The 13,951-nt window shown below is 45.8% G+C and overlaps 1 protein-coding gene across 7 annotated transcripts in view; it reads left to right on the top strand.

Moving 5' to 3' along the window:
* Positions 1-4,736: 4,736 nt before the first annotated feature.
* Positions 4,737-13,951, top strand: part of TMEM200A (transmembrane protein 200A) — a 68,792-nt gene continuing 59,577 nt past the window's right edge. For 3 of the 7 annotated variants that reach the window (XR_012644798.1, XR_012644797.1, XR_012644799.1), the window contains exon 1: positions 5,679-5,969. The gene's annotated coding sequence lies outside the window, so the exon portion shown is untranslated. The other 4 variants (XM_074988764.1, XM_074988762.1, XM_074988765.1 and 1 more) reach the window with 4 other exon arrangements.

The following is a 13,951-nucleotide window of genomic DNA, read 5'->3' as shown; positions in this document are numbered from 1 at the left end:
GCTGTATTGGCACGGTCACTGGTGAGGCATACTGAGAGCTGAGTGCTGAGTCGTGCCACCTCCACGGGGCAGACTCTTGGGGCACCCATCAGCCTCCCTGGCTGCCCGCTGGAAAGGGACTGTCCATCCTAGCAGTCAAGGACTCGGATGAAGGAAGCTCTCAGTACAACCTTTGGGGCACCCGTCTGCCTCCCTGGCTGCCCACTGTGAAGGGACTTTCCATCCTAGCAGTTAAAGACTCGGGTGATAAATCCTTGGGGCATCCGTCAGTGAGTCCTGGCTGCCCACTGCGAAGGGACTGTCTGTCCCAGCAGTTACAAACTTGGATGAAATAAGGGCACACTTGGTATCTCACCAGGCCATCGGCTAACAATGGTTAGCATGTACATTCTGTTTTGAAGGTTGGTTTTTTTTTGTTTTTTGTTTAATAAATAGAGATTAAGTATAATATTATGGTGTAATATCAGTGTATAAAGTATAAGGGTGGCAGATTGAGGAAGCCCTCCATGGAGTGATCTCAGGGGGTTATGCCAAATAATATGGAATAAGGCACCATGGATCAACAGTACCTAGGAGAAGGGAAACTCTCTTGGTAGTCAGTATAAGCATTAGAAAGATGCCTTACAGGCCAACGTGAAGTCATGTGGCATATCTCCCCATGCCTGAGGGAAACTGACTTTGGACTAGTCTCCTGCACTCACAGCAGGACCTATTTCCTTCCCTCACCATTTTATTTATTGTTTTAAATCTAACCCACCCCAGAACCTCAAAAGTCTCCCTCAGGGACTGGGCTCACAATGCTGGGTTTAGAAAGCTAATACGCTAGCAACGGAGCTTTCCCCCATAACATGAACTACACTGCCCCAGGAACAAACCCAGCCCTCCCACATAGTAGGCAAGAATGCTACCACTGAACCACTGGCTATATATAAAACACAGCTGAGATAAAACACCTGATAAAGGAGCACCTGGATCAGAACAGCTTGTCCTAGCCACAAGCTACTGAACAGGCTCTTAATTGCCTTGAGAGTTGGCATATCCAGGCACTACAGGAAAAAAAGGGTCCAAAAAGAACGTACAATGCCTGCAGGTGGCGATTTTTATGACACATCTATAATTAGCTCTGCTGGTCAAGGATTGGTATGAGATCCGTCAATCGACAGCCCAGTCCAAGACTATGTACACTTTCACTGGTAAAAACGCTCATAAACCTTCCAAAGATTAAGCCCTGATTCCACAAGAAAAGGGTGTTTGTCTGCCACCCATGGTGGAGACCCCAGAGCTCACAGAGGAATAGAGCCTGGAGGCCAGAAAGGGGTAAAATTAGGTGCCTTTCTCCTGGAAACCTGGGAAAGGATAGGGGTGCTTAGATGAAGAGGGTTACATCTTGAGCCATGGGAACTTGGTAAAGGTGGGTGACCACAGAGTGTGTGATTAACAGACTTTTGTGCAAGCAACATCATGACCCAAGATTGGCTACAGTGCTTCATCTCTAATTGGGATCCATTCAATTTTTGCTTCTATGAAACTGAAATACTAGACACAAAATACTGCAAGTGTAGGTCTCTTAATAAAATGGGATAGCTGAGTGTTATGAAGTTGTGGACAAATCCAGCCAAAAGCTAGAGTGAGAACAAATCTGAGTCCAGGGAACAGTTACTGTTAAAAGGGGCATAAGCTTTCATGGGCAAAGGCGCCACAGGACTTCTTGTTTTTGTGGATACCGACTAACATGGCTGCCCCGATACTTGTTAAAAGGGGAGAACCAAAAACTCTCAATATTGTCTTTGATTGCTTAAAGTTTATAAAAAGTAAGTTGCTCTTTTTCCCACCCACAACCCTATTTATTAGAGCAAATAGAGTGCTTCTAGTGCAGTGAGCAGCATGGTAGAAAATGGAAGGAAAATGAGTACAGCATTGCTAATGCCACTACTTGCAATTAAAATCATTCCTTCCTTTCATTTAAAAGCAAGAGCTCAGTGATTAAACTAATTACTGAGCTTGGCTATAGCTAAAGAAGCAACTGCCCTCATAATTAATACATTAAAATATTTGTATTATTGACCACCAGGAATATCCATACTGTCCTCTTAAAACAAGAATATTGGCCTTGACATTGGTTAACACTCCAGTGATTTGTTCTCTGGCTGCTAACTCCTGATACCCAAGAAAAGCTTCTGGGACTGATTCTCCTCTTGTGTATGCTGGCACTACGCTAGTGTAAAGCTGATGTAAGTGAGAAGAAAATCACTCGCTGTCTTTGAGAATGTACAAACACTCAACAAACACATGTAAAAAACAAAATCATACTTCGTGTTTGCAAGATATACCCTCCAGCAGCCTTTCATTTGAAGGGGCATCTCTGCTAATTTTTTACCAAAATTTCCTTGCAGCTTGCAGAAAACTTTTCTCATATATTATAAAATGACAATTAATAACCCTGGCCCTTTGTCAGAGAAGAGGATACATGGAGTCCACTCCGCCTCTGGGTAAATGTGGGACATATGGTATTCCTTTCAGTTTAGCAAGTGCAAAAATTACACAGAATACATGTCCCACACAGATTTTTTTTCACTGTAGAAAATACATTCTGCTGGAAAGGTGTTGCAATTAAACCTTTTGGACGCCAGAGGGCTACTGTGGCACCAGAAGAGACAGTAGCAGAAGAGAAAAGAGACTGTATCTCTGTGTCTTGCCCTTGAGGCTAAGTCAGGAGGTACAAGATACAGGGAGAGGACAGCATGGGATACGGGGGCAGGGGGTTACAGAGTGGGACTCAAAAGAACTAGTGGGAGAGGACAGAATGGGGCTGAGGGCTACATAGGAGTAGTAGTGCTGGAACCTGTAGGGACCAGGGCAGATGTGCCTGACTGAAGGAGCTTAACGGGCCAATCAGGGTCTGCCCAGGGGAGGCTCTCTAGCATCCCTCCCCACACAAAAATCCCACTATTCCATACTTCTCCCAACTACCTAAGTTCACATCCAGGCTCCTTCCCAACAATTATTTCCCTGTCCTGCTCCTGTGTTACCTCTAACTCTCTCAAGCATTTGCACTGCTTCTCAGGGGTATGGGAAATATATTTCTGTACTGTAATTTAAAAGAAATATTACTCAAAGTTCTGTATTAACATGGCTATTGAGTGATCCACTTGTCAAAATCGTTCCTGAATCTTTTGTCTGTAATGTTACAGACATAGTTGCTGACAGCTATTTTGAAATAAATTACCAAAATAATTGAAACTACTGTGATTACATTGAGTTATTTTGACAAATTAAATATGCAGCATTTTAAAATATTGTGCCCAGAATTTTTATTTTTTTCAGCATAGAATTGCTACAGGCGTAACAGAGCTAATGAAGCTGTCATCGCTAGGATTTCCAAAATGGAGGGGATGGGGTGGAAAGAATGGCCCTGTCCCTTCCATGCCTCTGACTGGGTGGACATAGAAGGGTGAAACCATTGCTTTCTTTTCAAGGGTAACAGAGTGACATACTCAACCTGCTTTTCCCTGAACTCCACTCCAAGGATGTTCCAATAAGTCCTGAACATTCCTATTTTGGGCACTTTGCCTTTAGGAGGTCTTGCCATGTTTTTAACTCCTGAAGGGTAATCTTGTTACATCGACTACCTTGCTGGTATTTAGTTTAAATAAAGAGCTGCAGGGATTTTGTTGCCAGAGGAGGGTGGGATCTGAGACTATTTCTGCTGGGAAATCAGAACAGCTCTTGGGTTGGCATATGACTGTCATAAATTATGTATTGGGTCCTGACAATGCTCTGCATGGTACAAACATATAGAAAGACACAGAACATTTTCAAAGGTATCTAGGAGCCTCAGTTCTATGTTCAAAAATGACTTAGTCACTTAGAAGAAGGGTGGGTAGTATACAGGGCAATGACACCTTGAAATCTAATTGATTTTTAAAAAGGGAATTATTAGTAGCTTGCAGTACTACACTTGCCATTCAACTCCCCTGTTTGCGGTTGCAGTTATATTTTCCCCATTTTAAAAAAATGTTTTTCTCACCTTTGCTCTGATGTGACTCACCCAAACAGGGGAAACCCATTAACTAAAATACCATACACAGAGTGCTACCAAATGCTCAGACAATTTGTTCTGTCAGCTTGCATTCGATCAATGTGTTGCTTGTGACAAGAAGAGAGTAAGAAAAATCGTTCAAACAGAAGTGTGATTAAATTGAGAGTCTCTCTCTCTCCCACTAAGACTGAGATTGGATGAAAGTGGTGAAGGTTAAAACTCCTCTTGTCCCAAGCTACAGAGCCGCGGGAGGGACTAGACCTGCTGAGATCCCACCTCGAGGGCAGGCAGTCGGGTGGCTGAGCTGTGAATATCTGATTGGACACGGGGGCTGACAGCCAACAACCCAAGAGCTGAATCATAAAACTGTGACTTTATATATATATAACATTGAAGTCACTCTTCTTTTTTTCGTTATTGTTTTGTCTCTAATGGGAGGTTTTTGCCACCCATTTCTGGGCCAGCGTCCTTCATATCCAGACAAACAAACTGGGGGTGCGGCTGCAGCGCCCACTTTCCACCAGCCTCCGGGCGGCGCAGCAGCCGGGAACACCCCTCTCTTCCTCGGGAAATACCGCAGGGGGCTCCCGGCGCCGCTCCTGCCTCCTCCCAAAGACACGGGCATTCCCACGTCAAGGCGTAGCGGCCACGTGCGAACGCAAGCGCCCACTGGCACTGAGCTCCCGTCCAGCACAAGCCCCTACACCTGCGCTCCTCGCTCCCCGCCGGAGCAGTGTCTCTCCTCGCCACTCTTCCCGTTCCCGCCCGGCCAGCTGGGGGCCGCCGGCCGCGCCGCGCTCTGCCCAGTGCCCCCGGGGACAGCCGAGGTGCCACCCGCGCCGCACAAAGCGCTCGCTCCGCCCGAGGCTCCTGCCAAGCAGGCGGAGGCAGTAGAGGAGGCAGGCGCTGCCCGGGGCTCCCCTCTCGGCGCTGGTCCCGCCCCGGCTGGGAGCTCGGGCCCTCTCGCGGGGGCCGCGCCCACTGCGCTCCTCGGCCGAGCGGCGGGAGACGGGGAAACTTTGCAGTAGGCGGTCTGGCCCCAAGGCCGCCGCCGTGCGAGGGGCCGGCCGGCCGGGGGCTGCGCCTGCGGGGTGAGCGCCGCCAGGCGCTGAAACTTTCCAGCTCTGCTGCGGGCTTTCGGCTGCAGCCGCTGAGGCGCCGCCCGGCCGGCTCTCTCTGCGCTCCGGGCGGTGCTGGCTGCCCGGGGCTCCGCAGGGGGCAGGCGCCGCGTGGCTCTCGCTGCCCGAGTCGCTTGGGGGAGCGCGCGGCTGCCCGGCCCGGCGCTGAGCCGCCCCAGCTCCACAGCAGGGAAGCGGCTGAGCCCTGGCGCACTCGCTGCAGGTGCGGGGCGGGCTCCTCGCTCGCCCTCCTCCGCCCAGCCCTGGCCGAGGAGCTGCTTCCAGGCGCCGCCAGCCACACCACAGTGACCGCGGAGGGGAGGCGGAAATCCCCCCCGGGGCGGGAGCGGGAAAGCAGCGCGCCGGGGAAGGAGGACAGCGGGATCCCCGTGGCACCCCTGCCCTAACCTGGGGCACGGCGGGCGGGGGGGGAGAGGAGAGCTGAACTACCCTCCCCCCACCCCCCCGAGTCTCCGCCTCCCAGCTCGGACCGGCTGCTGGTCTCCGGGGAGCTGCCGCGCGCGCTTTTGCGGTGCTCTCCCAAGTCTGAACTACTTCGCAGGCGTCGCTCGTGCGGCGTGGAAGCCGGAGGGCTGCGCTTTCCCCGAGCGAGGCTGGTGAGCCCCAACTTCGGTCTGTGTTTGTTTGCTTTGACAGAAACGGGGGTGTGCTGATTGCTGGCGAGAGACCGATGGAAACCACCGAGGGGACCCTCCTGTTCCCTCCCCTCGATCCTTCAGTGGCTACTGAACGGAAAGAAGCTTATTAGGAACAGGATGCTCCTAAAGGCGACTGCCTCTGCAGTTTAGAGGGTTAGTAGAGACTTTAAATTTCTTCCCAAGCCCAATAACTGACGGTAGTAACACAGACTTCAAGCCACAGGGTGCTCTGCAAAATTGAACATAACTTATCTAGGCAATATTTTAGCTTCGAAGAAGTTCATTTTTTCAATAATTAATTATCAGGCAATGTGTTGGTGCATTATTCTGTGTTCTTTGAGTTCTTGGAAAAGTATATTTTATTCAGTAGTTAAATCTCCAAAATCAGTGTCTTTACTGTGTAAGGAAGGGCTGTTTCCCTTGATTTGGTCTTTTGGAGTGACAGCAGTTGCAAAACAACTAGTTGGAACATGAGATAGAGCTGCATATTATTATTGTGCTTTTAGAGAATGAGGATTATGTGGTTCAATAAAATTGTCACAATTGGTTTTCTGTTTCTATTTTGTGATTTGCCTTGGTTCTAGATTGATATAGAAGTGACTGCACTCTTATTTTGCTGTAAATAAAATACACTCTTATGCAGTGATGGAAGCCTAGAAAGAAAAAGAAAATAAATCCATCAAATTTCCTTTTTATTTGTTTCTAAAATATTGCATGCAAATGTAGAGACTTTAAAAGCAGCATATTGTGTTTTCATTCTAGAGACTCTAGCTGAATATTTTACATTGCTTTAAATCTGGAACATTTTAGTGTACTCTGTTGCCAATAGCATTTACTTGTAGCAAAATACTTTTGCATATAATGATGGGACAGTTATTCTTTTGTCTTTAGCAGGAAGCAGCACTCCATATGGGTAGATGAGCTGCCTTTGATAGCAATTGGTGAATAAAATCATATTATTAAAACCATATAATTTGTATGTTGGCATAGAAACATATTTTACTTGTTGCTCTTTTGTTGAAGCCAGCATGATCCACGTGAAAGTGCAATATTGCTAAGGGAATACTGACTCACAGAGCTTAATGTAATAAGATTGTTTTACTTGAGTAGAAGTGAGCTATATCCCATTGTAATTTTGTCAGAATCCAAGGGTTATTTATTTTTACTGAAAGCTCCATAACCAGACTAAAAGAAAAAGGCATTAAGGTTTCAATCATGCAAGGTGCTCAGGAATCCAGCTTTGATCCAGCTAAGCACTTAACCATGTACTCACATGTAAGTACATAAATAGTCCCAGGTTCAGTCCCTAATTCTGGCCCTGTTGGGGGGATGGGGGTTATTACACATTCTTGTAGTCCTATAGATTTTTATGTAAATACTCACTTGTTTAAGCGCTTTGAATAATGGTGAGAGTTCCCAGTCCCTTTCAGGTTTGAGCCCTAACTCCCTGAGTTCTCTTTCTGTTTTCTTGGACTTGTGTGGTGTTATGACAGAAAATACCTATTGCATACCACAGAAACCAGAATTTATGATTAGAGTACTCCTTTGTGGTTCATTCATATGTCCCAGAGTAGAAAAAGAGGGAATACAGAAAATCAATAGTTTGTTTAGGGAAAAGAGGAGACTAATTTATGGTACAACCAAAGGAGACGGCTACAAGCTTCAGCTTATTCTTTGGAACCAAAACCTGAAATTTTTCACAGGGCCAAAATTTCAATTGAATGTGTTTAGTCCAGATGAAAGTGTGATATTCCTAAAGGGAGACTCAAGGGTTAATGTCATGAGGAGTGTGCTATTTTAAGATCAGTTTTTCTACAGGAGTCATTGGGAGTTTTGCTTGAGAAAGGACCGGAGAACTTGGCTGAAATGAGAACCTGATATAATTGTTAGTAGTAATGTTTTGGTGCCATACGTGTTGTTCATTGTTGTTTTCAACCTTCTGGTGAATTTTGTAAGATGTGGAGCAATTCTATTCAATAAGGGCTTGATACTGCGCTACTAAAGACACCAGGCCTACATCTACATTAGATAGTTTTGTTGACAAAACTCACGGAGCATCTACACGCAAAATGCATTTTGTCAACAGTCTGTCAACAAAATTCAGCATTTCTGCTGACAGCGTTCTGCCTCTCTGCGATGAGCTAATGCCTTTGCCAACAGTTTCTGTCAACAAAAAAGCCATGTAGACACTCCAGGATGCCCTCTGTCAACAGACAGGGCTTCTGGTTCAGCAGGCAGCCTTATTTGCTGAGCTTCTGGTTGGCTGTTTTTGTCCAGAGAGCGTCTGGGCTGTTTGGCCCTCTCTGTCTACAGAGCGGATCGCTTTTCCGATCCACTTTTCTATGTGGACGTGATCTGTCGACAGAAGTTTTACTGTAAGATCTCTTCTGACAGTAGCTTCTGTCAACAGATTGCTATAGAGTAGATGTAGCCCAACAGTTTTGCCATTAATTGTAGTGGGAGCAGAACCAGATCCTAGGTTAGGTCTCTAGTCTCTCCTGTTAAGATTTATGGTTGCTTTTTAAAGAAAACAAGCATACGGTCAAGCAAACAAAAGAAAGAATAAAGAATAAATAACTAAGCTAATCAGAAAAAATAGTGGAGGAACAAAAGCAATGATTAATGACCCAAAGAATGTTTACATATTTTAAAATAACTATATAATATTTCAGTTATAGCAAGTCCTAATAATCTAAGGCCCTGATCCTGAAATAAGGTCTGTGTGAGCAGACTTGTGTATCTGTACGGAGCTGAATTCAGATATTTTATGGGATAGAAAAGAAAGGGTAGAAATTCAGTGTCCTTGTTATGATACATCTTTATGGCCAACCATGCCACATCATTAACTGGATGACTGACTCTAAATGATGAATAAAAGTTAAAAATCAAAACTAGAGTCAGAAAATTGCATGTTTCTGATGGCATAATATGCATTTTTAAAAAACAAAACCAGAACACTATACTGTTAAGTAATCATCTGGATTTCTTGGGCATGCAATGAGTACATATTTTAAGAAAAACAAAAATGTAGATACTCTCAGAATTCCCTTAGTTAATGTGTGCTCTTTGTGTCTCGTATCTTGTTTTAAAATGAGAAAATGTTTAAGAGAAAAATTCTGCTGTTCATTAAGGATGAACTCCCTCTATGCAAAGAATGCCTGAGTAAACAAGTTCTGTGCATGTGGACCACTAATGATGATACGCAGGCCACATTGTTGTATAAACATAGAGTCAAGTGCAGGTGGCTTTTGATATTATAAACAAAGAGACTCTTTGAAGAATTATGCAATCCTGTGGAATAACAGCAAAAATAAATAGAACATCAAAGGCCACATGATAATACAGGTTCAACCTCTTAAATCTGGTATTCTCTCGTCCAGCAACATCTGTCATCTGGTGTGACCATGGATGTCGCAGGACCAGAGAGTCCTAGGGCTGGCACTGAACCTGCATCAGCAAGGCAGGAGCTGGGGCCATAGCAGTTGCTGGCATCCTGGCCCTAGCCAGAACTGGAGCCCCCGCCAGTCTTGCTGCAGCATGGGACGTGGAGGTAGAGCCCCCCCGGAGCATGGAGCTGGGGCCAGAGCCCCTGCTGCAGCCCCCATAGGAGGAGGAAGAGGGAAGCTGGTGACCAGACGCCTGCAGGTTCTGTGGCTGGAGAACCAGTGGTGAGCACCAGGGCCCTGGTGGCTGGGGCGCTGGTCAGGGAGCAGTGGGGCTGGGGAGCTGGCAGGAAGCTGGCCAGGGAACTGTGGGCTGGGAGCCAACTGGGGATCAGTGGGACTGGGGAAGCCACGGGCGTGGAAGCTAACAGAGAGTCAGAGAGTCGTCTGAGGAGCCGCGGTGTCTGGAGTAGCCGGGGAGCTGTGGGATGGGGTGGTGTGGCGTAGGGGGGCGGAGTCAGCTGGAGAGCTGCGGGGCTGGGTGGCCGCGGGTCAGGGAGCCACAGGACAGGAGCAACCAGGGAATTGTGACTCTGAGGAACCAGCGGGAAGTCTGGAAAGTGGCTGGGACTGGTGAACAGGAGGGGAGTCCTGAAGGCATTGACCACCCTGTGTCCAGATGAGGGATTTTACCAGGCCTGTTGAGGTCCCAAGGGTGCTGGATGAGGAAGGTGCAACCTATATCAAGTGTGCAGGCACAGATGGTGACAACATCAACCAATGTTTTCCAATGACAGTTGAAGGAACCCAAGAATTACTGTGTCTCATTAGTGTTTTGTAATGATGTGTGTTCTGAGGAAAATAACCACAGAAGGTAAATGAGGAATTTTATGGAAAAAGGATGACACATAGTTGAATGACCTCAGTTTTCAGGATCATAGAATCATAGAAGAGTAGGACTGGAAGGGACCTCGAGAGGCCATCGAGTCCAGCCCCCTACCCTCATGGCAGGACCAAGCATTTTCTAGACCATCCCTGAAAGCCATCTATCTAACCTCTTCTTAAATAGCTCCAGTGATGGAGATTCTACCACCTCCCTTGGCAATTCGTTCCAGTGTTTGATCACCCTGACAGTTAGGAACTTTTTCCTAATGTCCAACCTGAACCTCCCGTGCTGCAATTTCAGTCCATTGCCTCTTGTTCTATCCTCAGAGGCAAGGAAGAACAAGTTCCCTCCCTCTGCCTTATGACACCCTTTTAAATACCTGAAAGCTGCTATCATGTCCCCCCTCAATCTTCTCTTTTCCAAACTAAACAAGCCCAATTCTTTCAGCCTTTCTTCATAGGTCATGTTCTCTAGACCTTTGATCATTCTCGTTGCTCTCCTCTGGACCCTCTCCAATTTCTCCACATCCTTTCTGAACTGTGGTGCCCAGAACTGGACACACTACTCCAGCTGAGGCCTAACCAGCGTAGAGTAGAGCGGAAGAATGACTTCTTGTGTCTTGCTCACGACACACCTGTTAATGCATCCTAGAATCACGTTTGCCTTTTTCGCAACAGCATCACACTGTTGGCTCATATTTAGCTTGTGGTCCACTATAACCCCCAGATCCCTTTCTGCTGTACTCATTCCTAGGCAGTCCTTTCCCATTCTGTATGTGTGACACTGATTGTTTCTTCCTAAGTGGAGCATTTTGCATTTGTCCTTAATGATGATACTTTCCTGGATGATACTTTCCTGCTTAGTTCAACACATTGTTTATAGAATAAAAGACTTAACTTTTGTCAGATAACAGCAATGCAATTTGGTTTGTTCATCAGCAAAGGGAAGACAAAATACATGGTTATTAATGTTCCTGCAGTAACCATTACAGTGAATGAAGAAACACTACAGCTGGGTCTATCTACACTTGCCCCCAGCTTTGAAGGGGGCATGGTCAGAAGGGTGATGGGAGATTACTAATGACATTCCGCGATGCATATGCAGCACTTCATTAGGCTATTCCTCCCCCGTGGCAACTTCGAAGTGTCAGTTTTCCAAGTGCTGGCATGCTGTCTAGTCACAAGCACTTCGAAGTGCCTTTGCTCCTCAAAATTTTGGGGAGTAAAGACACTTGGAAGTAGCATGGGCGCATTGAAGTGCCCACGGCTACACAGCAAGCCAGCACTTGGAAGTTTTACACTTCGAAGTTGCTGTGGGCGAGAAATAGCCTAATGAAGTGCTGCATATACATGGCAGAACTTCATTAGTCATCTCCCTTCTTACCATGCCCCCTTCAAAGTTGGGGGCAAGTGTAGACAAGCCCTAAAAGAAGTAAATCTTTTTACGTGTTTAGAGAGAAGAGGTGCGCGGCAATGATGATGCTATGCTAGAGGTTAAGCAACTAATACAAAAAGCAGGAGACTGCTTTTGTAAGTCTGAAAAGATTTGGAAAAGTAGTATGATTGGTGCAGACCATGGGGATCATGTTTATCTCTTTTGGAGCAGAGACAGGAAAATTACCACAAAAACTGATAAAAATATTTATTCATTGGAAAGTAAGTGTCTGCAGAAGATCTGAGCCCATCAGAAAAAGTTTCTTGCTATGCTGTAAATTTTAGAGCAAACCAAACTAAAATATCAAACACTGTATAAAAAAAAGACGGTGGTCATACAGTGAACTCTTTCATATCTGGCAGCTCTGGGACCGAAGGGTTTATTGGATTTTCAAATATTTGGGTAATAGGGGCACATACCTAGCAATGCATAATGCTGAAGAAAAACAAGATTAGATATTAAGAAACGGACAAAAATATGTGCAGAGTTCTTTATTTACCAATAACAATAATATTTTACGCTGTAAACTTATAGGCTATGTCTGCATTAGCGTGAATCTTTGAAAAGGCCATGGAAATGGCCATTTCAGAGATTACTAATGAGGCGCTGAAATGCATATTCAGCCCTTCATCAGCATGCTGCAGGTCAAGGCTCTTCGAAATTCCAGCGTTTCACTGCTGCACGGTTTGTCCAGACGGGGCTCCTTTTTGGAAGGACGCTGGGAACTTCAAAATCTCCTTATTCCTATCAGCAGATAGAAATAAGGGGATTTCGAAGTTGGTGGTCGTGTACTGAAAAGTACTGCGTGGGATCTTTTCAGGGGAAAAGGCAAAATGCTGTATTTATTGGTGTTGCCTCCTTCTTAAGGTGGCACAGTGGCAGTTCGTGCCCGGTGTGCAACGCTGGCCCAATAACACACCGAGAGTGGAAGAAGAATCTTTATTTGGCATGCCAAGTAAGGCGCAGGGGGATCTCTCCTCAAAGCCTGCGCACCTTGCAACAAGAAGTGAGCAATACTTATACCTCTCTCCTCCTTTGTTCACCCCCCTCCTAACAAACCAGGGGGGAGTTTCTCATACTCCCTTTATCCATTCCTCCAGCTCAAACTGAATTCCTACTGCTCATATGACATTCCGCTCTGGTAATTCCCTATTAATCAGGAGGTAAAGTACCAATAGATTATTAACAGAATATAAGCTACAGGGAGGTAGAGTTATTCAGTTGTATAGAACATGAACAGGATTTCAGTAACAAAACAATGCTGAATTTCATGAGAAAATTAAGGAGGATTCACTAACAATGCTAAATACAATATTGAACCTCATGGGAACATCAGCAAGCATTCATTTACAAAACAATGTTTCTATGAGTACAGAATATAACAACGTTTCCCCTGCCAACATTGGTAATACACATATAGCAATCAACACTTATCATATGCATATGATATATCCCATTCCCATTCCCATTCCCATTCTCTCTCTCTCTCTCTCTCTCTCTCTCTCTCACACACACACACACACACACACACACACACACACACACACACACACACACACACACACACACACACACACACACACACACACACACACACACACACACACACACACTCACTCTCCTGTCTTGTTGCTGTTACCAATAGTTGCTCCCCATAACTGCACTGGCTAGGTGACTTAGATGTGGGAGGGGCGGAGCTGGGCTTCTGCTGATCTGGATCCGTGCTCCGGTGATGACAAGACAAAACCCGGGATCCCTGTGCAGGATGCCTTCATTTATACAGTCCTTTGTCTCAGGCAGGTTGCCACAAGTTAGCCATCTCATGCAGATGCATAATTTGGGAGAGCAGTTTTAAGAATAGGCATTTAGCACCTTCTTCTGGGTGGTGCTTCCAAAGTCAGGCACTTGCTGGTGACTCCCAAGGCGTCCATGTGTCCAGTCTTGTTTCAATGGGCCTACTTCACAGGCTCCATTGTTCTTCTCATTGGTCTTGGGTCTACCTTCTCCATACCTGGAGGTGATGGTCTCCCACGCCTTTCCATTCACACTTCATTCACTCAAGAGGACAATCAAATTAAGGAGTCCAAAAAGAAAGGGTACAGAGAGTTTTGTCTTTACCTTCCCTACTTCTAGAAACTGTTCTACAAAATAGAACTACATTCCTACATGACAGGGCTTAATACAACCATACATAAAATGACATGACAATATTTAAAAATTCCAATGAGAAGATAGCTAAAACAGAGATATATCTACAGTGGGGTGCTTTGGAAAAGGAGCCCCATCTGGACAAGCCGCGTGGCAGCGAAAAGCAGCAATTTTGAAGAGCTGCGGCTGGCAGCATGCTAATGAGGCACTGAATATACATTTCAGCGCCTCGTTAGTAAACTTCAAAATGGCCATTTGCATGGCCATTTCAAAGATTTGTGCTA

Source organism: Carettochelys insculpta, chromosome 3 (assembly GCF_033958435.1).
Source record: "Carettochelys insculpta isolate YL-2023 chromosome 3, ASM3395843v1, whole genome shotgun sequence".
NCBI classification, from domain to species: Eukaryota; Metazoa; Chordata; order Testudines; family Carettochelyidae; genus Carettochelys; species Carettochelys insculpta.
Note: the sequence above shows the minus strand (reverse complement) of the source record. Positions and strands in the feature narration are given on the sequence as shown.